General features: G+C 38.1%; 1 long non-coding RNA gene across 2 annotated transcripts; it reads left to right on the top strand.

The window, feature by feature from the left end:
* The first annotated feature begins 661 nt into the window (after window positions 1-661).
* On the top strand, window positions 662-27,201 carry LOC131383121 (uncharacterized). 2 transcript variants are annotated; one of them, XR_009212901.1, is made up of 6 exons: window positions 662-788; window positions 1,365-1,485; window positions 5,656-5,757; window positions 14,419-14,551; window positions 17,562-17,644; window positions 27,066-27,201. It is a non-coding gene; the product is annotated as an uncharacterized LOC131383121 (long non-coding RNA). The 2 variants fall into 2 exon arrangements; XR_009212900.1 differs by lacking the exons at window positions 662-788; window positions 1,365-1,485 and adding an exon at window positions 3,228-3,312.

The following is a 27,201-nucleotide window of genomic DNA, read 5'->3' as shown; positions in this document are numbered from 1 at the left end:
CCATCATACACTACTCAAGTACCATATAAATTTCTGTCTTCTGTGTACCAGATTTTAACAAACACATTGTTGCTAGAGGAGTGGATTAAGATCCATCAAACCCACCAATCTGTCATAAATCTCCTGTTTTTACTTTCTTCTGTGGTCCATCACCCTCTTGGAAATACTCGAGCATTGCTACATGAAAGGTGGTTAGGAAAAATCTCATTCAGTAGAATTGTCTAAGAATTCTTGACACATGATTTTTTTCTTTTTTATACATTCAAGGGGTATGTGTGCAGTTTTGTTACATGGATATACTGTGTAGTGGTGAAATCTGGGCTTTTAGTGAACCCATCACCCAAATAGTGAACATTGTACCCAACAGGTCATTTTTCAATCCTCCTCACTCCTCTCCCACTCTTCCTGCTTTTGGAATCCTTGGTGTCTATTATTCTCCTCTCTACGTCCATGTGTACCTGATATGGTTTGGCTCTGTGTTCCCACCCAAATCTCATGTTGAATTGTAATCCCCAGTGTTGGGGGAGGGACTTGATGGGAGGTGATTGCATCATGAGGTTGGATTTCCCTTTTGCCGTCCTCATAATGGTGAGTTCTCACGAGATCTGGTTGTTTGAATGTGTGTAGCACTTACCCCTTCACTCTCTCTCTTTCGCCAGCCATGTGAAGACCTTGCCCTCCACCATGATTGTAAGTTTCTTGAAGCCTCCTCCTCAGAAGAAGCCTACACAGCCTGCAGAACTGTGAGGTGATTAAACCTCTTTTCTTTATAAGTTACCCAGCCTCAGGTATGTCTTTATAGCAGTGTGAGAACAGACTAATACAGTATCCATCCCTTAGCTCCCACTTATACGTGAGAAGTTGTGGTATTTGATTTTCTGTTTCTGAGTTACTTCACTTAGGATAATGGCCTTCAGCTCTACCCATATCGTTGCAAAACACATAATTTCATTTTTTATAGCTGCATAGTATTCCATGGTATATATATACCACATTTTCTTTATTTAATCATCCATTGATTAACACTTAGGTTGATTCCATGATTTTGCTATTGTGAATAGTGCTATGATTAAGATTTGAGTGCAAGTATCTTTTTGATACAACGATTTCTTTTTTTTAAATAGATATCTACAAGTGGAATTGCTGAATCGAATTGTAATTCTATTTTTAGTTCTATGAGAAATTTCCATACTGTTTTCCACAGAGATTTTACTAATGTACATTTTCAACAATAGTGTAAAAGTATTCCCTTTTCCCCACATCCTTTCCAATATCTATTGGGTTTTTTTTTTTGACTTTTTAATAATATAAATTTCTGGCACATCTTTAAAATTTTTTTCTCTTTTTTCAACTTCTGTCTCTAGGTATACACGGCAAGCAGGGGCCAGATTATATACACTACCTTAAAGATTATGGTCTTTATCCTCAGTGCAACAAAATAAAGTCATTGAAGAGTTTTAAGTACAGGACTGACATGATGACATGGTGAGCTATTTAAAAAAAATTCACCCTGGTTTGCTCTATGAAGAATGGATAGCCAAGAATGAGTCTTAGTTGTTGTTGTCATTGCCTTTATGAATGGAGTGAGTCTTGAAGGACAGCAGTATTTAATGGCAGAATAGAAGAATATATGCCTGGAAAGGACACACAGAAGTGGCCAGAGAAAGAAAGGACTTAAATCATGGAAGCAAAGGGAACTTAATGTTTCCGCTGGAAAGTCAAGGATGATGAAGCCTGAAATATGTCCTTTGAATTTAGGCACAAGAAGGTCATTCGTGAGTGCTGATTGTATGGAGTAGTGGTGGTGGGGAGATGTATTGAGACAGATGGGAGAGTGAGTTGGAGGGGACGAAGTGCAGGCAAAGAGCAGAAATAGCTCTTCTGCAGTTTGCATCAGAAGAGAATTAGTTATGGGTTAATGTGGCGTTCAGGCAGATTTCTTCCTTCCTTCTTCTATTCCTTCCTCCCTTACCTTATTATAATGGCAGAAGCTTGAGTAAGGTTAAAATAACTGTGAGGATAATCTATTAAATAACTGAGAGGAAGAGGCTGAGCATAAAAGGAAGAAAAATGAGTTGTCTTACAGAGAAGAGGGGATGCTGCTGTCTGGTATCAGAGGGGATGCTGCTGTCTGGTATCAGAGGGGATACTGCTGTCTGGTATCCTGCGGACAACAAATCAGGGCAGGTGTGAAGGTTTGTAAGTTAAATGGTAGAAGATGGAGTCTTCTAGTCAGGGGGCATTATGGGTTGGTTCATGTCCCCTCAAAATATACATGGCAATCCTAACCCCTGGTGCCTGGACGTGACTGTGTTTGGAGGAGTATCTTTGCAGATGTAATCAAGTTAAGATGAGGTCACACTGAATTAGGGTGGGTCCTAATCCAATATAACTGGTGTCCTTATGAGAGAGGAGAAGAGAGACATACACACACAGAGGGAAGTCAATGGGAAGGCACAGAAAGACAGTGACATAAGACAGCAGAGGCAGAGATCAGAGTGGTGCATCTATAAGCCAAGGAATGCCAACGATTGCTGCCAGCACCAGAGGCTAGGAGCAGGCATGCAACACATCGTTCCCAAGAACCTTCAGAGAGAGCATGGCCCTTTCATCACCTTGATTTAGGGCTTCTAGCCTCCAGAATTGTGAAAAGATAAATTTCTGTCATTTTGTGCCACCCAGTTTGTGTTAATTTGGTATGACAACCCTGGGAAACTAAGACAGCTGGATTCTATTTTTGGGTGTGTAAAATGGTAGACAAGATCATCTGCTAAATATGAGAGGGCAGGTAGGGGATAGAGGTTTGAAAACAGCATGGAAAAGATCATTCTGATGTAGTGAGAGGAAGACAGGGCTGACCAGTGTCATAAATGTAAAGAGCTTGTCTGGCATGTTCAGGGCACTGTTCAGCAGGATTTCTAAAATGGCCCCCAAAAGACATTCTACCCTAATCCTCAGAACCTGAGAATGGGCTGAGGTATCAATCCTGTAATGATCTGATATTATATGGCAGAGTTGATGTTAAGATGGGGAGATTATCTGGGTGGGAAAGATCTAATTGCATGAGCCCTGAAAAGCAGAGAGATTTCTCCAGCTGATGGCAAAAGAGGAAGTTAGAGAGATGCTCTTGAGAAGAATTCTATGGGGGCATTGCTGATTTGCAGATGGAGGGGCAGCCTCTAGAAGCTGAGAGTGGCCCCTGGCTGACTGCTGGCAAGGGTACCTCAATCCTACAACTACAAGGAACTAAATTCTGCCAACAGCTTGGATAAGCTTGGAAGAAGATTTTTCCACAGATCCTTCAGATAAGAGGTTAGTCCTGCTGAATCTTTGGTTTTGCCATGTAAAACCATAAACAGAGAACCATGTTGAGCTTGCCTGGACTTCTGGCCTACAATATGGAGAGCTAGTAAATGAGTGTGTTTAAGACTGCTAAGTTTGTGGCAATTTTTTAAATGTAGCAATGGAAAACTGATACAGGGTATTTTCAGGAATGGTGATGGCCAATGGACTATGAACAATTTCACCCAGTAGGCCTTGTGGGTGGAAATAATCTCTAGCAGTGCTTGGCAGCTCTGATGCAGACATAGTTTCCAAGACACCACATTCTTCTGACTGTAGTTCATTTGCATTTTTTGGTCCTCTTCTCCCAAACTCTAAAGGTTGGAGCTCTCACCAGAAGTCACATATATAATAATTGCCTTCAAACATCTTAAAGGCCACCATGTGGAACAGAGATTGTCTTATTCAGTTTATATTCTGAAGTTAGAATTAGGACAAGTAGACTTTATATGAATGCAGATTTATACTTAATATAAAATGCAAGTTGGGCTTTTTGAGAAGCTGACTCTGAGATAGAGATTTCCATATAGAAAGTTTATTGAGAAGTTTATTGATCACAATAAACTTAGGATCAATAACTATAGGGGAGTGAAGGAAGGACTGGGCAGAGGGAGCTGTTGAATGGTAATGCAGGCTCAACAAAGACCTCAGTTGATCCCATGTACTTCAGATGAGATGGTCCCTCAGAGTTGTTCTGAGTTGAAGCAAGAGGGAAAGGTCCTTGTATCCTCTTAACCTGTCATTTAAACTAGAAAAGAGGCATAACCTTGGGCAAGGTAATTATCTTCAGCTGAAGGAAATTGTTGGTGAGGAACTCAGCCGAGAATCACAGATGTCAACATTCCCAGCTGGGTGGAAGAATAAATGCTTCCCTCCTAAAGGTGGGGATGAGAGGGGCAGAGATCAATGTGCTCCACAGCATCTAACATGATATAAAAGAAGACACACCAGTGTCATGGGGCTCTATGTCACTAAAGGGGTTCATCAGTAGAGGTGGCAGGACCCCTGGCAAGGATGTTGCACTAGTGGAATCTAGTATTGAACAGAAAAATGAAGTGGAGTGTGAATCCTTAGAGAATTTCTGAAATTCTTTTTATTCTCTGGCATTTCCGGTGGCTACAGGTGTCCATTCCAACACTGGCTCACCCTTGCAGCTTTAATGTAGTGACCATTTATGAGCTCTCTGCCCTAGGAAGAAGATATAGCATGAGTCAAAGTATGGAATGATATATTAATACTTGACTACCCTTGACACATTGGATTTAATTGTGTTCTTCTACCCTCAGGACAGTGCATATGTAGTCAGGAAAGTTCTCCAGGTGTCCTTGGACTGGCCCAGTTCTACCTCCTTTCTCACATGCAGTTCTCAAGAATAATTGTAGAATGTGCTGGGAATGCAGTAGCCTGAGATAAGGAGGAATTGGCCACATGGCTCAGTCACCCCTAGAAACAGAATGCCCTCCAACACTTTAGCCCAGTGCGTCCTGTAGCTGCCAGGGTATAAAACCCAGAATGGGCTGCTTCCTGGGGTCTTTCAGCTGCATTTTAAGTGGGGCACATGGAGATGAGACTCCATCAGCCTTGGGTAGTTTTCTTGAGTCCTGGGGGACTGGCTCATCGTGAATCCTAGGCTTTTGTTGTCCTTTGCTGACTATCTGTGAGTAATAAATCTGCTTCATGTAACTTCTTTTTTTTTTTTTTTTTTGAGATGGAGTCTCACTCTGTCACCCAGGCTGGAGTGCAGTGGTGCGATCTTGCTTCACTGCAGCCTATACTTCCCAGGTTCAAGCGATTCTCCTGCCTCAGCCTCCTGAGTAGCTGGGATTACAGGCATGTGCTACCACACCCGGCTAATTTTTATATTTTTAGTAGAGATGGGATTTCGCCATGTTGGCCAGGCTGATCTCAAACTCCTGACCTCAGGTGATCTGCCCGCCTCGGCCTCTTAAAGGGCTGGGATTACAGGCATGAGCCACTGCACTCGACCTGCATGTAACTTCTTAACATGTGTGAGTGTTTTGTCTCACTGGACTCCCACAAGTAGTACAGGTGCAGCCGGGGATGCAGTGGGCTGAAATAATAACTAGTGCACAGTGAATCTGCTTTGCACGTAAGAGGTCTAGATTTTTAAAATTATAGAAATATCTTAATCTAGTCATTACTCCTTTAGAAAGAGTAAATTTCTTCAGTTTTTATAATTGGCAGAGCAGGCTTCTCTATTTCTATTTACACATCATTATTTAGGAGGAGTCTTTTAGCTTAAAAATGGGTTAGAGCTATTATCAATTATCTAAAAAGAGTTTTGTTTTTTAGTTAGGTTCAGCTTTCTGAAGAATTTGAGAATCCATCATTGCACTGGAAAATGGAAGAAAAAGTAGACTTCAAAGGACCTTGCCCACAAAAGACACCAGAATGGTGGGTCATCTGGCAGGGGGAGGCTAGAATATGTGGGAGGTGAGGTGGGGGCTGAGAAGGAATAACGAAGACAGAGCTTCTGGGTACACACCAGCCTGTGTAATGTAGACAGGAAATAAATGTTTTTACCTGCTGAACTCTGTGCTCATGACAGGATTCTGGTAAGACTGTTCTTTTTGATAATGTTCTATATGTATACACTCTTCCAGACAGTGAGAGGCATAACAGCAGGGTTATAGCAATTTAGCATTTCTGACTTTCCCTCATGCATATTATTTATTTAACAAATATTTAATGAATATTATTAAATGCAAATCACTATATCATCCATTAAAAATGCTTTTAATGTCCTATATCACTTGGTTCTTGTTCTATCTTCCTAACCAGATGAGGCATCTTGTTAGATTTTTGGCATCCTCCAGGGTTAGGGATCCTGGCCACTTTCTCAGGAGTTAGTTTTCAGCTCTGATGTACCAAGCTCTGCCCTGTCTCAGGCTGTCCCACTGCTGTCGCTCTAGAACATAGCAGGAGCATCTATACCACCACCATCTGATATCCAATTGATACACTCTTGCCATTTCCTGGACCCCTGAATGCATATTCAGGTGTTTTCATCCTAAGCATTGAATAATAATATGTGTGTGGAGTGACAGATAAATAGGATGATAGCCAGATATGTAGATAAAGTTTTATTTGCTTGGGGCAGGGCGCGGTGGCTCATGCCTGTAATCCCAGCACTTTGAGAGGCCAAGGCAGGTGGATCACTTGAGATCAGGAGTGAGACCAGCCTGGCCAACATGGTGAAACCCCGTCTCTACTAAAAATACAAAAACTAGCCAGGCAGGGTGGCATACACCTGTAATCCCAGCTACTTGGGAGGCTGAGGCGGGAGAATCACTTGAACCCCGGAGGTGGAGGTTGCAGTGAGCAGAGATCGTGCCATTGCACTTCAGCCTGAGCGACAAAGTGAGACTGAGACTAAAAAAAAAAAAAAAAAAAAAAGTTTTATTTGCTTGGATCCAAATCCTTTCTGTGTGCAAACCCTTACAACAAAATAGGTGAAAAGGGCTCTTTCCTTGCTCTATTCTCTCTGGGGCCTGGCATATGCCTCCCTCTTCAGGAGCTGGAAATTTGTTAAATGGCATAGAGCACCAGCGGCGAAACCTCTGACTTCTTCATTTCAAAGATACAACTCAGTCTTAGAGCATGGGAGTGTGTTTTGAACATTCAAGTGGATGCTGTGTATTTGTGTGAGCTGCTAACAGTAATGCTGTCTCATAATGCATGGTATCACCCTTCACTCTCCTTTTAATGGCATCACACAGATGAAAGGTAAGCATAAGAATGTGTAAGAACCTGTGTAGGAGGTAGGAATAGACAGTGAAATGCTACAAAGATGCAGTGCCTTTGTTAAGTGTCTTTATTCTGTCATGGTCCAGATATAATTAATGACACAGTGAAGTTGTAAAAATAAGGATGGTGTGTTCACATAACTGAGAATTAAGGAAGTGAGAGGAAACCTAAAAGGAAATAAGGCAGTGGTTGCACAAAAAATCAGTGTTCTGACCTTTAATGGACTAAAGGGAATTTGGTAACTTTAAGCAAATGCCTTCTGTAGGGGAAAGGCAGCACAGTTTATTCAAAGTTATCATGTCTGGCTCATTTATTAATTTTGGGGGCATATATGAATAAGGATACACAGAAACAATAGACATAATTTGTTTTATCATTCAAAAAGCCTTTCACAAAATTTTCCATCAATGTTACAATGGGAAAAGATGAGGCGGGTAGACAATTTAAAAGGTGTAAAAAGTCTTAGAGACATAAAATGAAAAGTCTCTGGAAATAGAATTGTGATCAATAGAGGCCTCCGAAAGGGAAGGTAGAACTGGATGGGTTTAACAACTTATAAATACTGGAAAGTCAGAATAAGCAGTGACGTATTTGAAGATATTGCTTGTTGCTAAGCTATTTTGGGAATTTTAATGACTATGGAATAAACTGGTAACTACATGAATAGACAAAAAAAGGCATATTAATTTCAGTGATTGAAAATGTATGAAAAATTAATCCAAATTAGATTTATCTATGTGTTATCAGTTATGGACCAGGTGAAAGACCTGAAAATCAGTTAAAGTGTAATCTCAGTGTGGACAGCCTAGAAATTCAAGATTTTAAACAAAATGTTGATACAAAATAAAGGCTATCATCTACCCTAGGTCAAAGTCATGTGCTCTGATAGCAAATTCCATGCACAGTTTTAATAGACTCCATAATAAAATAATAAGAAAATAGGCAAATGTTTCCAAAGAGGTAATTTAAATGATCCTAAAAATGGGTGGGCTGAACGTTTGCAAGAGATCAGGAATACAGGTTGGAAAGATGACCAGGGAATATGATTTATTAATTTTTTCTCAACTTTTTTATTTTGAAAAATTGCCAACCCTCAAAGAAGCTGAAATGAACATCTATATGCCCTTCACCTAGAATTCATCAATGAGCATTTTTTACATTCATAATCTCCGTTTTTCCAAATTCTTTGAAAATAAGTTGTGGAGGTCACATTGTTTTTTTCCTAATACTTTAGCTTCTGTTTCCAAAGAAAAAGGACATTCTGTTATGTAACCACAATATTATTATCACAATATGACTGACACATTAGTGTTATCTAATAAATGGTCCACATTTTCAGATTTCCAAAATTTTCAATAAGATTTTAGTTATTTTTTAAAAAAACTAGAAGCCAATCAATAATTATTTGTGCATTAAGTTGTCAGTCTCTTTAATCTTTCATTTTAAACATACTACCAGTCCTTTTTTTTTCTGGTTTTGGTATTGACATCTATGAAAAGTCCAGGCCAGTTGTTTTGTAGAATAGGCCACAATTTGGAATTTTTTAAAAAATATGTATACTGGGTCTCTGTCACCCAGGTTGGAGTGCAGTGATGCGATCTCGACTTGCTGCACCGTTGCCTCCCAGGCTGAAGCAATCCTCTCACCTCAGTCTCCCGAGTAGCTGGGACTACAGACATATGCCACCACACCCAGCTAATTTATTTTGCATTTTTATTGGTGATGGGATTTCACCATGTTGCCAAGTCTGGCCTTGTACTGCTGGGCTCAAGCGATCTACCTTGCTTTCCACAGTGCTGGGATTACAGATGTGAGCCACCATGCCTGGCCCATGATGTGGATTTATCTTATAGTTTCTTTATGACTGTATCAGGTTAAACATGTTTTAATATGAATAATACGTAGGTGATACTGCTTTCAATGCATCCCTCCAGGTTGCATATAATGTCAACTTGCCTCATCATTGGTAATGATGAGTTTAAGCATTTGGTTAAGGTGGTGTCTGCTAGATTTCTCCACTGTAATAGTAACTTTTCCCATTTGTAATCAATAAACAATCTTTGGAGTGACGTTTTGAGTCTATGTTCCTCAATAACTTTTTAACCAAGAGTTTTGGTGTCCATGGAAGATTCATACCTATTTTCTCATTCTCTCATTGCTTTTATATTACTAGCTGGCATTCTTTTAAGGATGAACTCCCTCTACCTTTTTAAAGGATCACTGTGGCCTTGCCGATTCTTTTTCTATTTAATGTGTTAAAATCCATTCCATAGTTACTCTTTTTGATACTTGAATTGTTCTGACTCCAGTGTTCCTTTGAACATCTCCATCAATTTTTCAGGATTCTTTTGCTTTCCAACACAATACAGTATTTCAAATTCACCTTGAACTTTCCTTGCTCCAAATTTGTAATCAACTGTTTATCAAAGAAATTCGTTAAAAATTATTTATGTATTTATTTAAAAGTAAGAAGTGGTATTTAGACACCAAGATCTGGGTGTTGGGAGAGAGACAATTCTGTGCAGGTCTCTCACATTTCTGTGCACCTTGTGAGGGAGGGAGTCCCAGCTCTTTGTTCTGGACTCCTTTTTCCAGGGTGTTTGTGAAGTGAACAGCCTTGGAAGACAGAGATGAAGTCTTTCTCCAGAACAAAGGCCAGGTTTGTTTACTGTCCAGTGTAATCAAGATAATGTCTCTCTCTGGGGCAAATGTCAGACAGCCTTCCCATTTTACAAGATTCGGCTAAGTTCAGGGTTTCTTTCCTATAACAGAACCCACTGCGTGTGCAGGCATTACCTGGTTCTTTTCATGTTGCTCTGTGGAAATTGAGGTTGGAGAACAGGAGCAAATGCTGATACTCCGGGAACTCTATTTCCATGAATAATAAACTCCTTTGTTGCTGACCCAGGAGTTTCTTGTGTTCTGCTGGCATTCATGAAACTGGCAGGCTAGCTTGTCAGGTTTCAAGTAGGATAACATCTCAGACTCTGTACAGTTCTTGACACTGGGGAATGGGTGTGTTTACTGCTACTGATATGTCATTGCTTCCATGCCTTTTCAATGGAGAAAACTAGGAAATATATTTTTTTAAAATCATGAGTGGATACTAACAACTTGTATTTCAAAACAATGCCATTAAGTTCTTCCTCTCCTTCCGCTAATCCGTATTTACATCTCCCTTCTCCAACAGAGAGAGCCCTAGTTCCTAAGAATATCAATAAATTCACACAATTGCTCTTTCCTGCATTTCATATAAATTGGGATTAGAATTATTATGCCAAAGTCATTGTAAGTTCAGTAGTTGTTTGCAGTTTTTTTGTCCTTATAGTATATCACACCCAAGATGCAGTCATATTACTGTACTATAAAGATACTTCAATTCTCTTTTTTTTCTGATTATGTTACCAATTTGGTATTGTTCTGACTCCAGTGTTCCTTTGAACATCTCCATCAATTTTTCAGGATTCTTTTGCTTTCCAACACAATACAATATTTCAAATTCACCTTGAACTTTCCTTGCTCCAAATTTATAATCAACTGTTTATCAAAGAAATTCATTTTAAAAATTATTTATGTATTTATTTAAAAGTAAGGGGTGGTATTTAGACACCAAGATCTGGGTGTTGGGAGAGAGACAATTCTGTGCAGGTCTCTCACATTTCTGTGCACCTTGTGAGGAAGGGAGTCCCAGCTCTTTGTTCAATTTTAGACCTGCGTAATACTCCATCTTGTTTATTCAACCAGGTTCCTGTGCATGGGCATTTTGATCGTTCCTAATATTTTACTATTATCAGTAATGCCATATTGAATAACCTTTTGTTTTGGGTGAGGTATACCTTCACGGTAAATTCCTAGAAGTAAAAATGCTGGCACAAAGAATAAATGCACATGCAATTTGCTAATATCTTCCTAATAGATTACATCATTTTGTAGTGCCATGTAAAAAGTTTGAGAGTGCCCTGTTCATTTCTTCTTAATGGTGTGTATGGAAAAGCTCCTGAATTTTTGCCTATCTGAAACATGAAAAATTGTGTTAGTATTTGGCATTTCTAATTATATGTGAAATTATGCATCTTTTCATGTGGGGGGAAATCGGTGTGATTCTTATACACATGCATGTGTCAAAGCTCATCAAGTTAAATATTTTAAATGTGTGCCACTTATTGTATGTCAATTATAGCTAAATAACACTTTTTTTAGTTTAAAAAAATTAAGGAGTGAAAAGAGACTAAAACCCCAAAAGAAAAATGAAAAGACAGGAGCAGGCAGTTAAACAAGAGAGAGATAAATAAATACTCTTTAATAATATGCCTTAAAATTATGGCATAAATTTAAATTTTTAAAAAATTTCTTTCTGTGAAACTTAACAGGAAAATTACAGTGTATGCCGTCTCAACCCAAGATAACCAAACACTTTTCACAGATAGAAAAAAGATCATTTGAATAATATAAATATAAGTAATAAAAACAACTTGAAAGTAAATAAACAGGTCATACATAAAATGTAACATGAAGAAGATTTATTATATTCTCCAAAGGAGGAAGAAATGGCTTGATAGTGGGTGGCGAAGGAGGATGTGGGGGCTTGGGGAGTCATTCTTTGAAAGGTGCATTCTTTTTTTCTGCATGATCTTCATCAATTTTTTTGACTTTAGAGAGATCACAATTATTTGCACTCAAATTACACTTAAAAATAAAGTTTGTAGGCAGTGCGCAGTGGCTCATGCCTGTAATTCCAGCACTTTGGGAGGCCGAGGCGGGCGGATCACGAGGTCAGGAGATCCAGACCATCCTGGCTAACATGGTGAAACCCCGTGTAGTTCCAGCTACTCGGGAGGCTGAGGCAGGACGATGGCATGAACCCGCGAGGCGGAGCTTGCAGTGAGCCGAGATCGCGCCACTGCACTCCAGCCTGGGCGACTGTGCGAGACTCCGTCTCAAAAAAAAAAAAAAAAAAAAAAAAAAAAAATAAATAAATAAATAAATAAATAAAAAATAAATAAAAAATAAAGTTTATAACAGTTAAGACCACCTTCAAAGAAAAATACAGGGTAGACATTACAGTGCTTTGAAACACACGGAATTAGCTAATGTGTAGCGCAAACTGCAGAGCATAGATCTGTTGGCATAGGTCCACACAGAAAAATATTTTTGGACCATCCAAAGGTGGAACTCAATTCAAATTTGTTCCATTTTGAAATTTCCTGACTAGAAATGTATTGAGTAAAATGGTGACTGTCTTTTTCTAAAACTGTAATATTGAAATATCACTTTTTACACTAAATCTACTTAGCATGTTTTTTGGGGAAAGGTAATTATAACAAGAAAAAAAAACCCCAGATAATGTGAAAGGCGGTATAACTTTTCAAGAGGTGTGATGGTAAAAGTGTCATTGAAATCAACAATCATTATATAAACTGAGCTTGTATTTCAATGCTACTATTCTAATGGATAAGAAAAGCCGAAATTATCATGTCTAAGTAAGTAGTTTACTTTGGTAGAGGTACTGATGATTCATCAAACATACTGCCCTTGTAGACACTAAACAATTCTAAGTCTGGTTATCACATGCTTTCTTTCATGTTTTAACTCAGAACCTTGATTTATGCTTCCCATTGTTTTTGGATAAAATCCAAATTTCCTAATTCTGTTGAAAGAGCCTCCACAATTTGGTTCTCACAAATCTCTTCAGGTCTTTTATTTTCACCCTTCCTCTAGAGCTCTGTGTTTTAGCTACGTTGAAATGCTTTTACCTTCTAGAATTTGACCTACTTTATCTCACCCAAAGGCCTTTTAAAACCTGTTTGCTCACATTAAACACCCTACCTTTTATCGTGATTTGAAGGTTACACAATATATACATGTATCTAAATATCGTGTGATACCCTATAACTATGTAAAATTATTATATGTCAATAAAAATAAAATAAACATAAAAACACCAACCCCGCCTTTTGTTCTTTGCCTCATTCTCTCCTACTGAGGAGTCTCAGCTTAAATTTCAATTCTTTGGAAGGTCTTCTGTGTCCCCAGATTAGGTTAGCCCTTAGGTTCCCTTGCTAGGTGCTTCCAGAGTACTGTGTGTTTCCTTAATTACAATAGCCTTTATTATAATGCTTGCTTCATTGAATGCCTTCTGAACTTTCAAGGGCAGGTACTATGAATGTCTTATTTATTCCTGTCTCTTCAGCATATGGGAAGATCTCTGTAAGTATTTCTTGGATGGATGAATAAGTAAAAATGTATACGAATTATGCCATTAAATATACACTTCTAATATACTTTTGTCAACTCTATCAGTTAAAAATTAGGGGCTTTTAACCCTATCATTAACATTTTTATTACAAAAATGTATTTATATTTATCTGTTTCTATTTCCCTGCAATGAGAAGGACAGAATTCTGAAGCATAGACACAGAATAAATAATGCCTCTTTGCTGTTACAATTTACTTGGAAAAAGCATGTCTACTTTATAAACATTGTTATTTTTATCCTATACTTTCTGATTGGCACAGGACAGATATTAAAAATATTATACTTTATAACCTGAAATCTGTTTTTTAACTTAATTTTTTTTTTGCTTTTTAAATATATAAATTTTCAGAAACTCATTGCTTGCTAACTGAAATCTGTTTTAAAGCAATACATTTTCTATAGAGAAGGTATTTTGGATAAAAAGAATGATGATGTAGCAAGTTAGAGATTTGGGAGAGCATTTTAAGTAGTTCGATTTGTTCAAGTATTGAATATGAAATTTAAATCACATTTTAACTCTTTCCTTTAAAAGTATACAATGTTTAAAACAATATTATTAAAAACTTTATTTTAGATATTTAACAATACCTTTTAGAATTGGTGGCTTTATATTAACATTGCAGTTTTAGCTAGTCCATGGTATTTGGAAAAAAATCAGGTTTACAATGGTGATAAATATAATGCAAAAGTCTTAAAATGATTTAAAATGATGACTTAAGAGTTATGAAATAATCAGCCTAAGCCTGTATTAAATTAAGAAAAAGTTCCTCTTTTAGTTTTGAAAAGCAAAAGGGCTCCACCTGGTGTTGAATGAAACTATAGACTTTTAAAAATGATTTGATGATTTTACATTTTCTAAAAATTGAAATTCAAAATGCTTTTCTCGATTTTCTGTTTATAGTAATGCTATTGATATTGTTCCAAAATTACATGGACTTAATTCTTTTATGAAGTAATTAATGTATGTCTGATAAAAAATGTTTCCTTTAACATTTTAAAAGATTTTAGAGAAACTTCTCTCATGCACCTTCCCTTCATCCTATCTTTGGCAGGCATGAAAATGCACCTCACAGACAGAGCACCCAGCTGCTGTGCTTTGAAGTCAGCCACACCTCCCATTCATTGCTCTTACCAATGGACTGACTGCTGTGGCGATACTGAGGCCGTCTTGGTTCTGGAAGACAGGTGGGGCTCCTTCCACCGCTTAGGCTGGAGTACTTCCCCAGGGCTTTGACAAACAATCCTTAGATGCAGAGCAGTGTAGGATTCTTCCATTCAACCTTCTCTCCCTCATCCTGGGGTCAGACTTGGATGCAGTCTGACAGCTCTCCCAGCCTTTCCAAGCTCCTCCTTTATTTCTTTTTACACAGGCATTTCCCACTATTAAAATCCTGACATATTTAATCCTGTCTTTGTTATCTGTTTCTCTGAGGTCCTGGGCTAACACAATTTCCCTTCTGGAACTTTTATGAAAAATGAGCAAGTGGAGACATTGATCTTATTTTCTAATATCTGGGTGATCTACTATTTGGTTCTTATGCATTAAATTAGATTTTGAAATCTTAAACTCAGGTCCAGGTCTCTTCGAGCTTTGCTAATTAGTGCATGGTGTGGAAAAGTTCATGTGTCCTGTGGAACCACTTGACGCTTTGATGCTCCATGGCATCAAAGCATGAAGAATGAAATAAAATGGTATAATTATTTTGTATTTTGACTACAAGATCTCAAAGGATGTTATAGTTAAAATTCAAAATAATTGTACTATTTACATGATATAACTATATACCATATAAGATATAAGGGCTCTCTGTGATCCTTTGATTCTCCAGGATCTCAGAGAAACAGATGCAAAGACAGGATTAATAAATATAAATAAATTTATATAATAAAAATATTAACGACAGGGTCAAAAGCCCCCAATTTTTAACTGATAGAGTTGACCAAAGTATATTAAAATAATATATTTAATTACTTAGTTTAGTCAGCATGTTATTGTTTGCACCAGTCACAAGGGCTTTTGGACAAGAGTGATGATAAATCAATGCAAATCCAACATCGCTTCTAGAAAAATGCCTTCTCATGCCTGTAATCCCAGCACTTTGGGAGGCTGAGGTGGGTGGATAACATGAGGTCAGGAGTTCAAGACCAGCCTGACCAACATGGAGAAACCTCGTCTCTACTAAAAATTAGCCAGGTGTGGTGGTGCATGCCTGTAATCCCAGCTACTCGGGAGGCTGAGGCAGGAGAATCGCTTGAACCTGGGAGGCAGAGGTTGTGGTGAGCCGAGATCGTGCCATTGCACTCCAGCCTGGGCAACAAGAGCAAAACTCCATCTCAAAAAAAAAAAAAATTTTTTTTTTTTACTGATGAAGAGAAGGACTTTAATGTCACTTTTTATCCACACAACAAATCATATTTAGTGTTATTTTTCAATATTAAGTGCTGGTGATGATGCAAATGCATATTCAGATTTGTTGGTTCTCATTGAAATGGGATATACATTATTGGAGTATCCTAGAGAATAATCAACTATGTGAAGTGAAAGACACTTCAGTTCCTGATAGAAAGGCAATAAGCACCAGTAACTTGCGATTTCTGGAAACTGCCCAGGGATCTTGTGTCATTCCATGTACTTGGTTTGCTTCTATCTCATTGATATTTACACTAAGAGGTTAATGCAACTCTAGGAAAATAAAACTTCAGATTACTTTGTAGTATAAGAGAATGGAAAGAAACCATAGCCTGGGAGGTAGAATATTTGCATTTGAGTCTTGGCTTCACTTACCTTGGGTAAGCCACTTACCTTCTTTAAACTTCCCTTTCCTTATCTGTAAGATGGGGCTTTAATTCTCTGACTCTCATTCACATGGTCATAAGGCTTAAATGAAAAAACCCACTTGAGAACACTCAGTAAACTAAAGCACATTGCATTTTTAAGGTTATATAATCATAGTTTAATTGTATTTCTAATAAAATTATCTGCTAAAAATGTAAGTAGGTATTCTGATCTTTTATAGGAATTTTGAAATTTATAGTACATGTAAAGATATTTAAGTAAAAATTTTCTGAAGCAACTATTTAAATAAACAAATATGTTTTAAAATAGATCTTATTTTGCTTTGCTTCTTTCATGTAAAATACATAGATTATTTATTAACAAAGACAAAGATTATAACTTAGCTACCTTTGGTAGGTTAAAAATGGAAACAAAACTAAGTGTAAATTTGAATTGCATGAAAGTTCTGGAGAGACAGAGAGGTTAATTCTCTCCCTTCAATTTTTGAGGCAGTGGTGGAGGAAACACATTTTTATAGAACCTGACAAAGCACAGAATGAAAGAAGACATCTTTGTTTATCTGTAGACCTGAACAATGAATAATATTTTTGTTTTAATTTTTTTATTGTGCTCTTTTATAGGTTTTCATGAAAGTAAGTTAATAATGTAACATCTCCACAAATTCTGTTTTAAAACTATAGCTGATAATGTTCTTACATGATAAAATATTGTCCATAAATTATTCATTTGTAGTTAAAATACAAAATAATTATTCCACTTAATTTTGTTCTTCATGCTTTATGCAACCATTTAACTGTGATAAGTGTAACACTGTTATTATGAAGTAGTTTAATTAGGCATCCTTATTCTGGTTAACTTAAGCAAAAAGAGGAAAAAATGAGCTACTGATATTTCACACAGACTCCAAGGAAAAGTTGAACATCTAGGCCTTGGGAAGTGCAGGAACAGGAGGCTCTGAGGTCTAGGGAGAAACTTTTCATCCCCTCTTTGCTCTGCCTAAGATACTCCTTAAGTTAAAGTCTGGGTAAGGTTATACTCTGAGACCATTCCTTGGTCCTGAAGAAAGTAAAATATCTTCTGTGAAATGCCAGTTTTGTGCAATACAAGAGGGGTGGTCCCCAAAAGAAAGTGAAGGGATGCTGGGCAAGAAAATAACAGATACTCACTACTTGATGTATTCAACTCAAATATTTTCCAATGACTTTTTTCATTTGTGACAGTTATAATCACTTTCCTTAGTTTCTAAGATGACATGCACTATCTGTTAAGTCATGACAAGCTCAGATATTCACCAACATGCTTTTTTGATGTTCGTTTCTTCTCTCTAAGCAAATACTGCACTAGATAGACCAGGCACTGATGCTTATCACTGAGGTATTGGTATTTTTTTGTTCTTAGGATTGTATATTCTTGAAATGATTGCTGCCGTGTAAAGTTAAGGCAAGGCACGCTGGAAAATTGCAGGCTTGGCGAGTGTCCAGGTAAATGGTATTCTTTACTGCTTCCCTATGGCCATTATTAACAGGATGACTTGAGCAGAGGCAGCAGATGCCCATGGGGATAGTGTTTTATCTTCTAGAGATAGCAGCTCTGTGTATGCATGCTCATGGACAGGGCACGGGTATGGCTTTGGGCCAAAATATGTGTATCTGCTGCTTTGAGAATGACTTCTTTCAGAGGCCAATGTGGGAGGATTGCTTGATCCAGGAGTTCGACCTGGCCTGGGAAACATAGCAAGACTCTGTCTTTACAAAAAATAAAAAATGAGCTGGGCATGGTGGTGTGCACCTGTAATTCCACTTATTTGGGAAGCCGAGATGGGAGGATCCTTTGAACCCAGGAGTTCAAGGCTGCAGTGAGCCATGATCACGCTGCTGCACTCTAGCCTGGATGACAGAGCGAGATCCTGTCTCAAAAAAAGAAAAAAACAGACTTCTATAGGTACTTTAGTTTAGAGTTAGCTAGAAAAGTAGTACTAGAAATGAGACATGATATATGTTTCACATCTGAAAAACTCTCAGAACATCTCTGATTTCTATCACCATCATGTATACATTACAATAATATCTGTTGTTTAGATTGGACTATATGTGTTGCTACTCTTATTTTTTATTACATTTGAAACATTTTACATATTCAGATTCTGTTGTTTATAATTTACTTTTTAAATAGTTATAAAAATATCATTTAAATATATAATTTATCTTTCTGTTATTAAAACAGATATTCTAGCAAGAAACACTAGAGGGCATTCACTGCTTTGTTCAAAGACATTGGTCCACTTTATATGCAGCTGTTCATATGTGATGCAATTTGTTAATATGCTTGAGAAATTAAGTATGAAAATTTTCATTTTCTAAACTATCTCAGCATATTATTGAATACTGAAACAACAAAAACGAAAAAGTGGATAAGTAGGTCACAGGGCACAAGAATATTGAATTTTTCATATTGGAAACAAATCTTTAAATAATCTTTAATGTGACTTAATTTCTCTTAAAATAAGTCAACAAATAATACAAAATATCAAGTTTTTAGCATTTCTAGCACAGAAAAAAAGCTTGATATAATTTTAGACTTACCTTTATTTTAAACGCGCCTGGAATTTAAAAACACAAATAAATTATGTAGAAGCATCAATGAGTTAAATCATTCATTTCCCAGTTGTCATTTTATTATAAGATATCACTGAAATTATCCTGCTTCTATTTCCATTCTGAAGTTTTCTTATTACACTTACCTATCCTTTTGCTCTCTATTCAATTTAACTTATTTATGCATTCAATTCTCTTATTGGGCACATTCTCTATGCATTGTTTTGGGTTTGTAATTCTCAAAATACTGTGTGTATGCTACAACAAAATATGCTCAAATAATTTGAGTAAGAACAAATCCTCATGAACTATAGAGATGACAGAAAGAAGAAGTAGTTTTTTTACCCTCAGTTTCTTTTTTGATAGGTTTACTTTATTTTATATTTTATTTATTATTATTATTATTTTTTGAGACAGGGTCTCACTCTGTTGCCCAAGCTGTAGTGCACTGGCAGGATCTCAGCCTGCTGCAACCTCTGCCTCCTGGGCTCAAGCAATCCTTCCACCTCAACCTCCTGAGTAGCTGGGGCTACAGGCGTGCACCACCACACCTGGCTAATTGTATTTTTAGTAGAGACAGGGTGTTGTCATGTTATTCAGGCTGGTCTTGAACTCTTAGGCTCAAGCAGTCTGCCTGCCTCGACCTCTCAAGTTGCTGGGACTACAGGAGTGAGCCACTGTGCCCTGCTGATAGGTTTATTTTAGACTGGACATCTGGCTAAATATTCTTATTGGCTTAAGTTTACACCAAAATATGTAAAATAATCTGAACAATTTTATAGATAACTTTATAAAACCACATGGCTTAAGGAAAACCTAAAAAAGCAAGTGTTTACTTAACATTTTTACCCCTAATTTTTATATTTATATGTGGAATTTTAAAAAATGCAAGTATCACAAATATGAATCTTAGCATATCTCTCCCCTGCCTTCAGGAACCGATTTTTAGATAAAATTATCTAATAAAAGTTAAGTAAATTTTGGCCCGGTGTGGTGGCTCACGTCTGTAATCCCAGCACTTTGGGAGGCTGAGGCGGGCGGATCACGAGGTCAGGAGTTTGAGACCAGCCTGACCAACATGGTGAAACCCCGTCTCTACTAAAAATACAAAAATTAGCCGGCCGTGGTGGCATGCACCTATAATCCCAGCAACTTGGGAGGCTGAAGCAGGAGACTCGCTTGAACCTGGGAGGCAGAGCTTGCAGTGAGCCGAGATCACGCCACTGCACTCCACCCTGGGCGACAGAGCGAGACTCCGTCAAAAAAAAAAAAAAAAAGTTAAGTAAATTTACACTATATGTATGAAATCTTTTAAAAAGTATAAGTGCTGTATAAATGTAAGAAGCTGTCATTTTGGGATTTAAATTTTGACGTTGATATTTATCAGCTTAGTGTTTTCATCTGTAAAAATGAAAACGACAACTCATTTGATGACTTTCCTCCCTTTTTGCATCAGTACTTTCCTGAGAAATGACAGTCTAGCTGATGGATCGTGTCTAGGTACTGCAGAAGGTGGGGAACCATATGAGGAGCAAGAAAGAAAAAAGCAAGGAAAAAAACGACATGAAATTTAAAAAAATTATAGAACTGTAGGAATGAACTTTTCAATTGTAATGTAACACTACCAACCTAAAAAGATGACAAAAAAAATTGCGAAGGACTATTTAGATGTCTTTTAAGTCACTACCCTTACAGTATCTTGGTTCTCAAATTTCTGTATGAGTTTTCTGTTTTACGGGTTTTTCCAACACATTTTGAAACTTTCACTGGCTTCTTCTAATCTGCACTGTTTGTGATCTGTCTCCTATGTTATGTCAGTGTGGGATTAGGAAATGCAATAATAAATTATGTTAAACATAATTAGAAAAGCAAATCTATTAGCATTCCAAAAAATATATGACTTTTGGAGTATTCTTTTTTTTCTGTTTGTAGTTAGCTTCTTTAGTGTAAAGATAATTAGGAAGTTTCACTAATAAACTTGCCCTCTTTTGATTGTGCAATTAGCTCTGAGACAGCAAAGTTCAAATGGTGTATCTTTTTATTTTTGCAAACAATGACTCTGTTTTAGAGTCAGTGCTTTTGTTCAAATATTGTAGAGGTCTTTTGGTGTGGGATAAGGGTGTATTCTGGGAGGTAGCTGGTGGTGACATCAGAATCAGAAGGAGCATATGTTGTTTTAAGAAGCACATTTCAGCTTTGAACAATGGGAACACTTGGACACAGGATGGGGAACATCACACACCAGGGCCCATCATGGGGTGGGGGGAGGGGGGAGGGGGAAGGGATATCATTAGGAGATATACCTAATGTAAATGACGAGTTAATGGGTGCAACACACCAACATGGCACATGTAAACATATGTAACAAACCTGCACGTTGTGCACATGTACCCTAGAACTTAAAGTATAGTAATAAAAAAAAACACATTTCATTATATAATTACTCTGATGTGTTCTTAATCATTTTACATTGAAATTTTGAATAACATTTAAAAAGGGCCTGAGATTTTTAGATTTATTAGAAAGGGGCAATAGGTTTAAAAGAAGGTTGAAAGATAGAAATTATTGGGCAGCTACTTTTGGCACAAAATGATCCTTTGTTTTGCAAAAGGACATCTTGTACTCCAAGATTCCTGGATATATAGCACACAATTTGATCTTTAAAAATTTTATTTACCCACATTTTGGAGGGACTATATTTACTTTGGAAATAGGGCACATCTAGAACTTTTTTTTTCCCCTTTAATTTTGCTAATATGCTGAGCAACTCCTAGTTCTGATAACTACCAGAGAAAGTGAGGAATTTAGGGTAACAGCATTCACCTGCAGGGGAGCTTCTCTCGCAGAATCCTGAGAGTCTCTGGGACTTTGAAAAAGTGAAAGAAACTTTCATGTCACCATACTCCTCGCAGTCCTACAGTCCATATCTAATTGCTTCCACTGACATTTGACTGCTCCAATATTTTGTCTTCCCCTTAAGCTATCGACATTATCTGGAACCTGCCTCACCCTCAGCCTGCCTGCCGGACTCTTCACCGTCAAGAGGCCTTGCTACACACAGTTTCTTTAGCTTTCTCCTTTTTTCCCTCAAAATATTCTGTCTTGTAATCCCCTGATCAAAATCTTCAGAGACCCACTTGCATATTTCAAACTGAGTATGTATCCTTCAGCCTGGTATTTAGGACCCTCTATAATTGGCTGTCTCTGTATAACCTCTCATGACTTATTTTATTCTCTACACTCAAGTCAAACTCATCAATTTGATTTTTTTTTCTTGAAAATGTGCTACATTTTCTCAGCTTTTCACATTTTCTCTTGCTGTTCTATTCACCAGGAATACTTTTTTCATTTTCATCTGTAAAAATTCAAGCCATCTTCAAGATATATCTAGATGCCAAGTTCTTGGTTAAGCCCTCCCTGTTCTCATTTGGATGTCACATCCCATTACCCCCCGAATTATGCACTCAGCTTATGCCTTTACCAGGTCTTATATTAATACCTACCTTATATTAAAGCTATTTTATATTTTTCTTGAATTCTGTTCTTGAGGACAGAAGAGTATCTTAATCCAAGTTTGGTCTTGTTTTTTTGAGACAATCTGGCTATGGTGCCCAGGCTGTACTACAACTCCTGGGCTCTAGTTAGCCTCCCACCTCAGCCTCACAAGTAGCTGGGCCACAGAGGTAGTGTATAGTTTTATTTTTTCATGCAATGTCTAAAACAAAGCTTGACCCACAGTAAGTGATCAACGAATATTTGTTCAGGCTGGCCTGGGCAAAGCAGTGAAACCCTGTCTCTATTTAAAAAAAAAAAAATAGCCAGCCATGGTGGTGCACACCAGCAGTCCCAGCTACTCAGGAGATTGAGGTGGGAGAATCTTTTCAGCCTGGGAGGCAGAGGTTGCAGTGAGCCGTGATCGTGCCTCCGGCCTAGGTGACAGAACGAGACCCTCTCTCAAAACAAAAACAAAAACACACACAAAAAACAGAAATAAAATATTTTTTGCATTATTTTCTGATAATGTGGGGTGATTTTAAAGATTGATTTTCAACATAACACAGTTCTGGAAACCATATTATAAAATAGATTGTTATAAAGTAGCTTATGTTTTGTATTGGAATGATATAATTCTCAGAGGCTTGATATGTGCCTGATCATCAATTTTGGCATAATATTACCAACAATATTTTTTAAAAAGCAAGACTTGGCCGGGCATGGTGGCTCATGCCTGTAATCCCAGCACTTTGGGAGGCCGAGGTGAGTGGATCACCTGAGGTCAGGAGTTTGAGATCAGCCTGGCCAACATGGCAAAACCCCTTCTCTACTAAAAATACAAAAATTAGCTGGGTGTGGTGGCGTGCGCCTGTAATCCCAGCTACTAAGGTGGCTGAGGCAAGAGAATCACTTGAACCCGAGAGGCCGAGGTTGCAGTGAGCCAAGATCACACCATTGCGTGATCACGCCCATCCAGTCTGGGTGACAAGAGCGAAACTCTGTCTCAAAAAAAAAGAAAAAAAGGGCAAGCCTTTAAATTCAATAACTCTCAATAGTCATTTCCCCGACTGTAAGTATAGTGTTGATTATATAGTGTTTTGAAAGTGGGCAGAATCACACAGAATCACCTTTTCCAAACTTCCTCAGTTTATGAGATGACAAAGAGGTTGAGTGACTGCTCAAGGTTTTACAGCGGATTAGTGGCAGAACAGTGATTAAGACTCAAGTTTTCCGATCTCAGTTAAATAGCTTCTTCAGGACTTTATCATATCTCTTTAATAAAGTTCACAATACGAGTTTAAAGGTACTTTACCTATTTATTATACCAGGTTCTATGACAATTGTCTTCAAGTGTAAATATAGCTCATAAAATATTCCTATGGACCTATTCCTAGGGTCTCTGAATGTGTCTCCTCAGAATTCATATGTTGAAACATAGTTACCAAAGTGCTGGTATTAGGAGGTGAAGCTTTTTAGAGGTGATTGGACGAGTGCCCTTGTAAAAGAGACCCCAGAAAGCTGCCTTGCCCCCTCCACCATATAACACAGTGAGAAATTGGAAGAGGGCACTTACCTCAACCCAGCCATGCTGGAACCATGATCTTGAACTTCCCAGCCTCCAGAACTATAAGAAATAAACTTCCGTTGTTTATGAGCCATCCAGTTGATGGTATTTGTTATAGCAGTATGAATGGACTAAGACACTTATATTGTGGTTTTCTTATCTAAATGTTATTTTAGTTTAATTCAGTTGTGTATTGCTTAACAATGGGAATGCATTCTGAGCAATGCTCTAAGTGAGTTTACCATTGCATGAACATCATGGAGTGTATGTTCACAAACCTAGATGGTATAGCCTACAACATACCTAGGCTGTATGGTATAGTCTATTGCTCTTTGGCTACATACCTGTATTGAATACTTTAGGCAATTACAACCACTGTGTATGTTAACATAAAAAAGGTACAGTAAAAATATGCTATAAAAGGTAAAAATGGTACACCTGTATAGGGCATTCACTGTGAATGGAGCTTGTAAGACTGGGAGTTGTTCTGAGTGAGACAGTGAGAGAGTGGTGAGTGAATGTGAGGGCTGAGGACTTTATAAACACTGTACCCTTTGGCTACACTAGATGTATAAAAAATATTTTTCTTTCTTCAAAATGAATTAAGCTTCACTTACTGTAACTTTTTTTTACTTTATATGCTTTTAAATTTTTTTAAATTATGATCTCTTTTGTAATAACACTTAGCTTAAAACACAAACACATTGTACAGCTGTGAAAATATTTTCTTTCTTTATATTCTTATTCCATATGTTTTTTTCTATTAACATTTTCAAATTTTTACTTTCTAAACTTTTTTGTTAAAAATGAAGACAAAAACACACACATTAGCCTAGGCCTGGACCCAAAGGGCTCCATGGCCTCTACAATATTCATGCCATCTTTCACCTTGCTAAAGACCACATGCTTGCCATCCAACCACTCTTGGCAGTGCAGATGAAAAACTGGGAACCGTTTGTGTTGGGTACAGCATTTGCCATGGACAAGATGCCAGGACCTGTATACTTTAGGATGAAGTTCTTCTCATCAACTTTCTCTCTGTCGATGGACTTGCTACCAGTGCCACTATGGCGTGTGAAGTCACCACTCTGACACATAAACCCTGGAATAATTCTGTGAAAGCAGGGACCCTTATAACCAAATCCTTTCTCTCCAGTGCTCAGAGCACGAAAGTTTTCTGCTGTCTTCGGAACCGTGTCTGCAAACAGCTGGAAGGAGACACGGCCCAAGGGCTCGCTGTCGACAGTGACGTGGAAGAACATGGTGGGGGTTGACCATGGCTGATAGTACGGGGCTGCTGGCGGCGGCGGCATCTGCAAAGCGTCATTTTCCAGATTTTCTGTAGTAAACTATGCATTAAACTCATTCCATTGAACATTCTTTAAAAAAAAATCCAACTATGGAGAACGGTACTATCATGAATCTAGGCCTCCCAAAATATAGGCATCTTGCCCTCTCTTCTTTTCTTGAAGACTTGGTGTAGAAACAGGGAGGAGTGATAATATTTATAGTTTCTATTTGTTGTAACAAGACATCGCTGAACTCTCAGTGTCTAAGTGCAATGTAGGCTTTTCTTTTCGCTCATGTCACAGTCTACAGCAGATCAGGAAGCTTTTCTGGTCAACTCTCTTCTCAGTGGTGCTTTAGGGATGTGAGCTCTTTCCTCAGTGTGGTTCTGCCATCTTGGAGTACTTATGTCCAGGCCCATTGACAGTGAAAAGAGAAAAGAGAGTGAGAGACAAAGGAGAGGAAGAGAGATTGACAGACAGATTTGAAAGAGAGCTTGACAGAGACAGAGGTGGGAGAGGGAGAGACTGAAACAGAGAGAGAAAGAGAGAGAGAGAGAGAGAGAGAATGAGAGATTGTGTGAGAACTTTTTTTAGGACTAGATTTAGAAGTGGTATACATCTTTCTACTTTGCTTCTACTTACATTCCTTAGTCCAGAGCTAGTCACATGAGTCTACCTGTGTGTCTAGAAGGAAAATGCAAATAATTTGATGCATACATAATATTGTTCTTGCCATAGTATATAGATAGATAGAGATAGACACATAGATACACAGCAATATACAGATAAAGAGATACAGGCTTTAAATAATTGCAGATTATTTAGTTAATTAATTAATTAATTTAATTTTTACTTTCATATTGCCTCATTGATATGGTTTGGCTCTGTGTCCCCAACCACATCTCATATGGAATTGTAATTCCCAGTGTTGGACGAGGGGCCTGGTGGGAGGTGACTGGATCATGGGGACAGATTTCCCCCTTGCTGTTCTTGTGATAGTGAGTTCTCACGGGATCTGGTTGTTTGAAAGTGTGTGGCCTTTCCCCTTTCCACTCTTCCTCCTGTTCTGCCTGTGAAGAAGGTGCTTGCTTTTGCTTCACCTTTCTGCCATGATTGTGTTTCCTGAGGCCTCCCCAACCATAAGTCCTGTACAGCCTGCACAACTGTGAGTCAATTAAACCTCTTTTAGTCATAAATTACCCAGTCTCACTTTTTTTTTCCCCAGACAGGATCATACCCGACCGGCTCACTGCAACCCCCGGTTCACCAATCCTCCCGTCGGCCTTTCTGTATTTTTAGTAGGGATGGGGTTTCACCGTGGTCTCCATCTCCTGACCTCGTGATCCGCCCGCCTCGGCCTCCCAAAGTGTTGGGATTACAAGCGTGAGCCACCGCGCCCGGCCGACCCAGTCTCACTTTCTTTATGGCAAAGTGAGAACAGACTAGTATACTTGTTAAGTGAGTATCTTTAGATTTCTGGTATAGAAAACAATAGGATAATGAGTAAAGAACTTGAGAAATGAAATACAGCTTATTATTAGTTAGAAGAAGCAGAGCAGAATACCGAATAGCAGGGTTTTGTGTTTAGGTTTTAAATGAGACAATGTATAAATTAAGCTTAAATCATATCCAGTAATGGATTTATGGAAATCTGTAGCCAGAAGAAGAATCGGAAGTTAGACAAGTTTCTTTAAAAAAATAAAGTCCACAAAACAAGGCTTAAAGCCGGCAGTGTGTTGGTAACTTGCTGGGGCAGTAGGTAGGGTGGGAGGAAACCCTGGTTTGTAGCATTTGATGGTTTCTGCAGTGTAAATGTTTCCACCAATGCCAAGCTTGAAAAATTAATTAACAGTTAATAATTAGCCCTCTAAGCCAGAACTAGCCAGGGGTAGAACACCACTCCTTAAACTCTACTACCACAGTCAAGCCCAGGAAACACTTTTTATGTTTTATTGTGCAGGCGATTAACGGCCACCACAGCTGCCCTCTCCACCTCCACCACCACAACTGCCACATATTGGTACTTACAATGGGCCATGCCCTGTGCTAGGCATTATGAAGATGATCTCTTCAAATCCTCACAACTATGCTTTGAG

This window comes from Hylobates moloch, unplaced genomic scaffold, assembly GCF_009828535.3.
Source record: "Hylobates moloch isolate HMO894 unplaced genomic scaffold, HMol_V3 SCAFFOLD_3, whole genome shotgun sequence".
NCBI lineage: Eukaryota > Metazoa > Chordata > Mammalia > Primates > Hylobatidae > Hylobates > Hylobates moloch.
The sequence above is the reverse complement of the archived record's forward strand: the minus strand, read 5'-3'. Positions and strand labels throughout refer to the sequence as shown.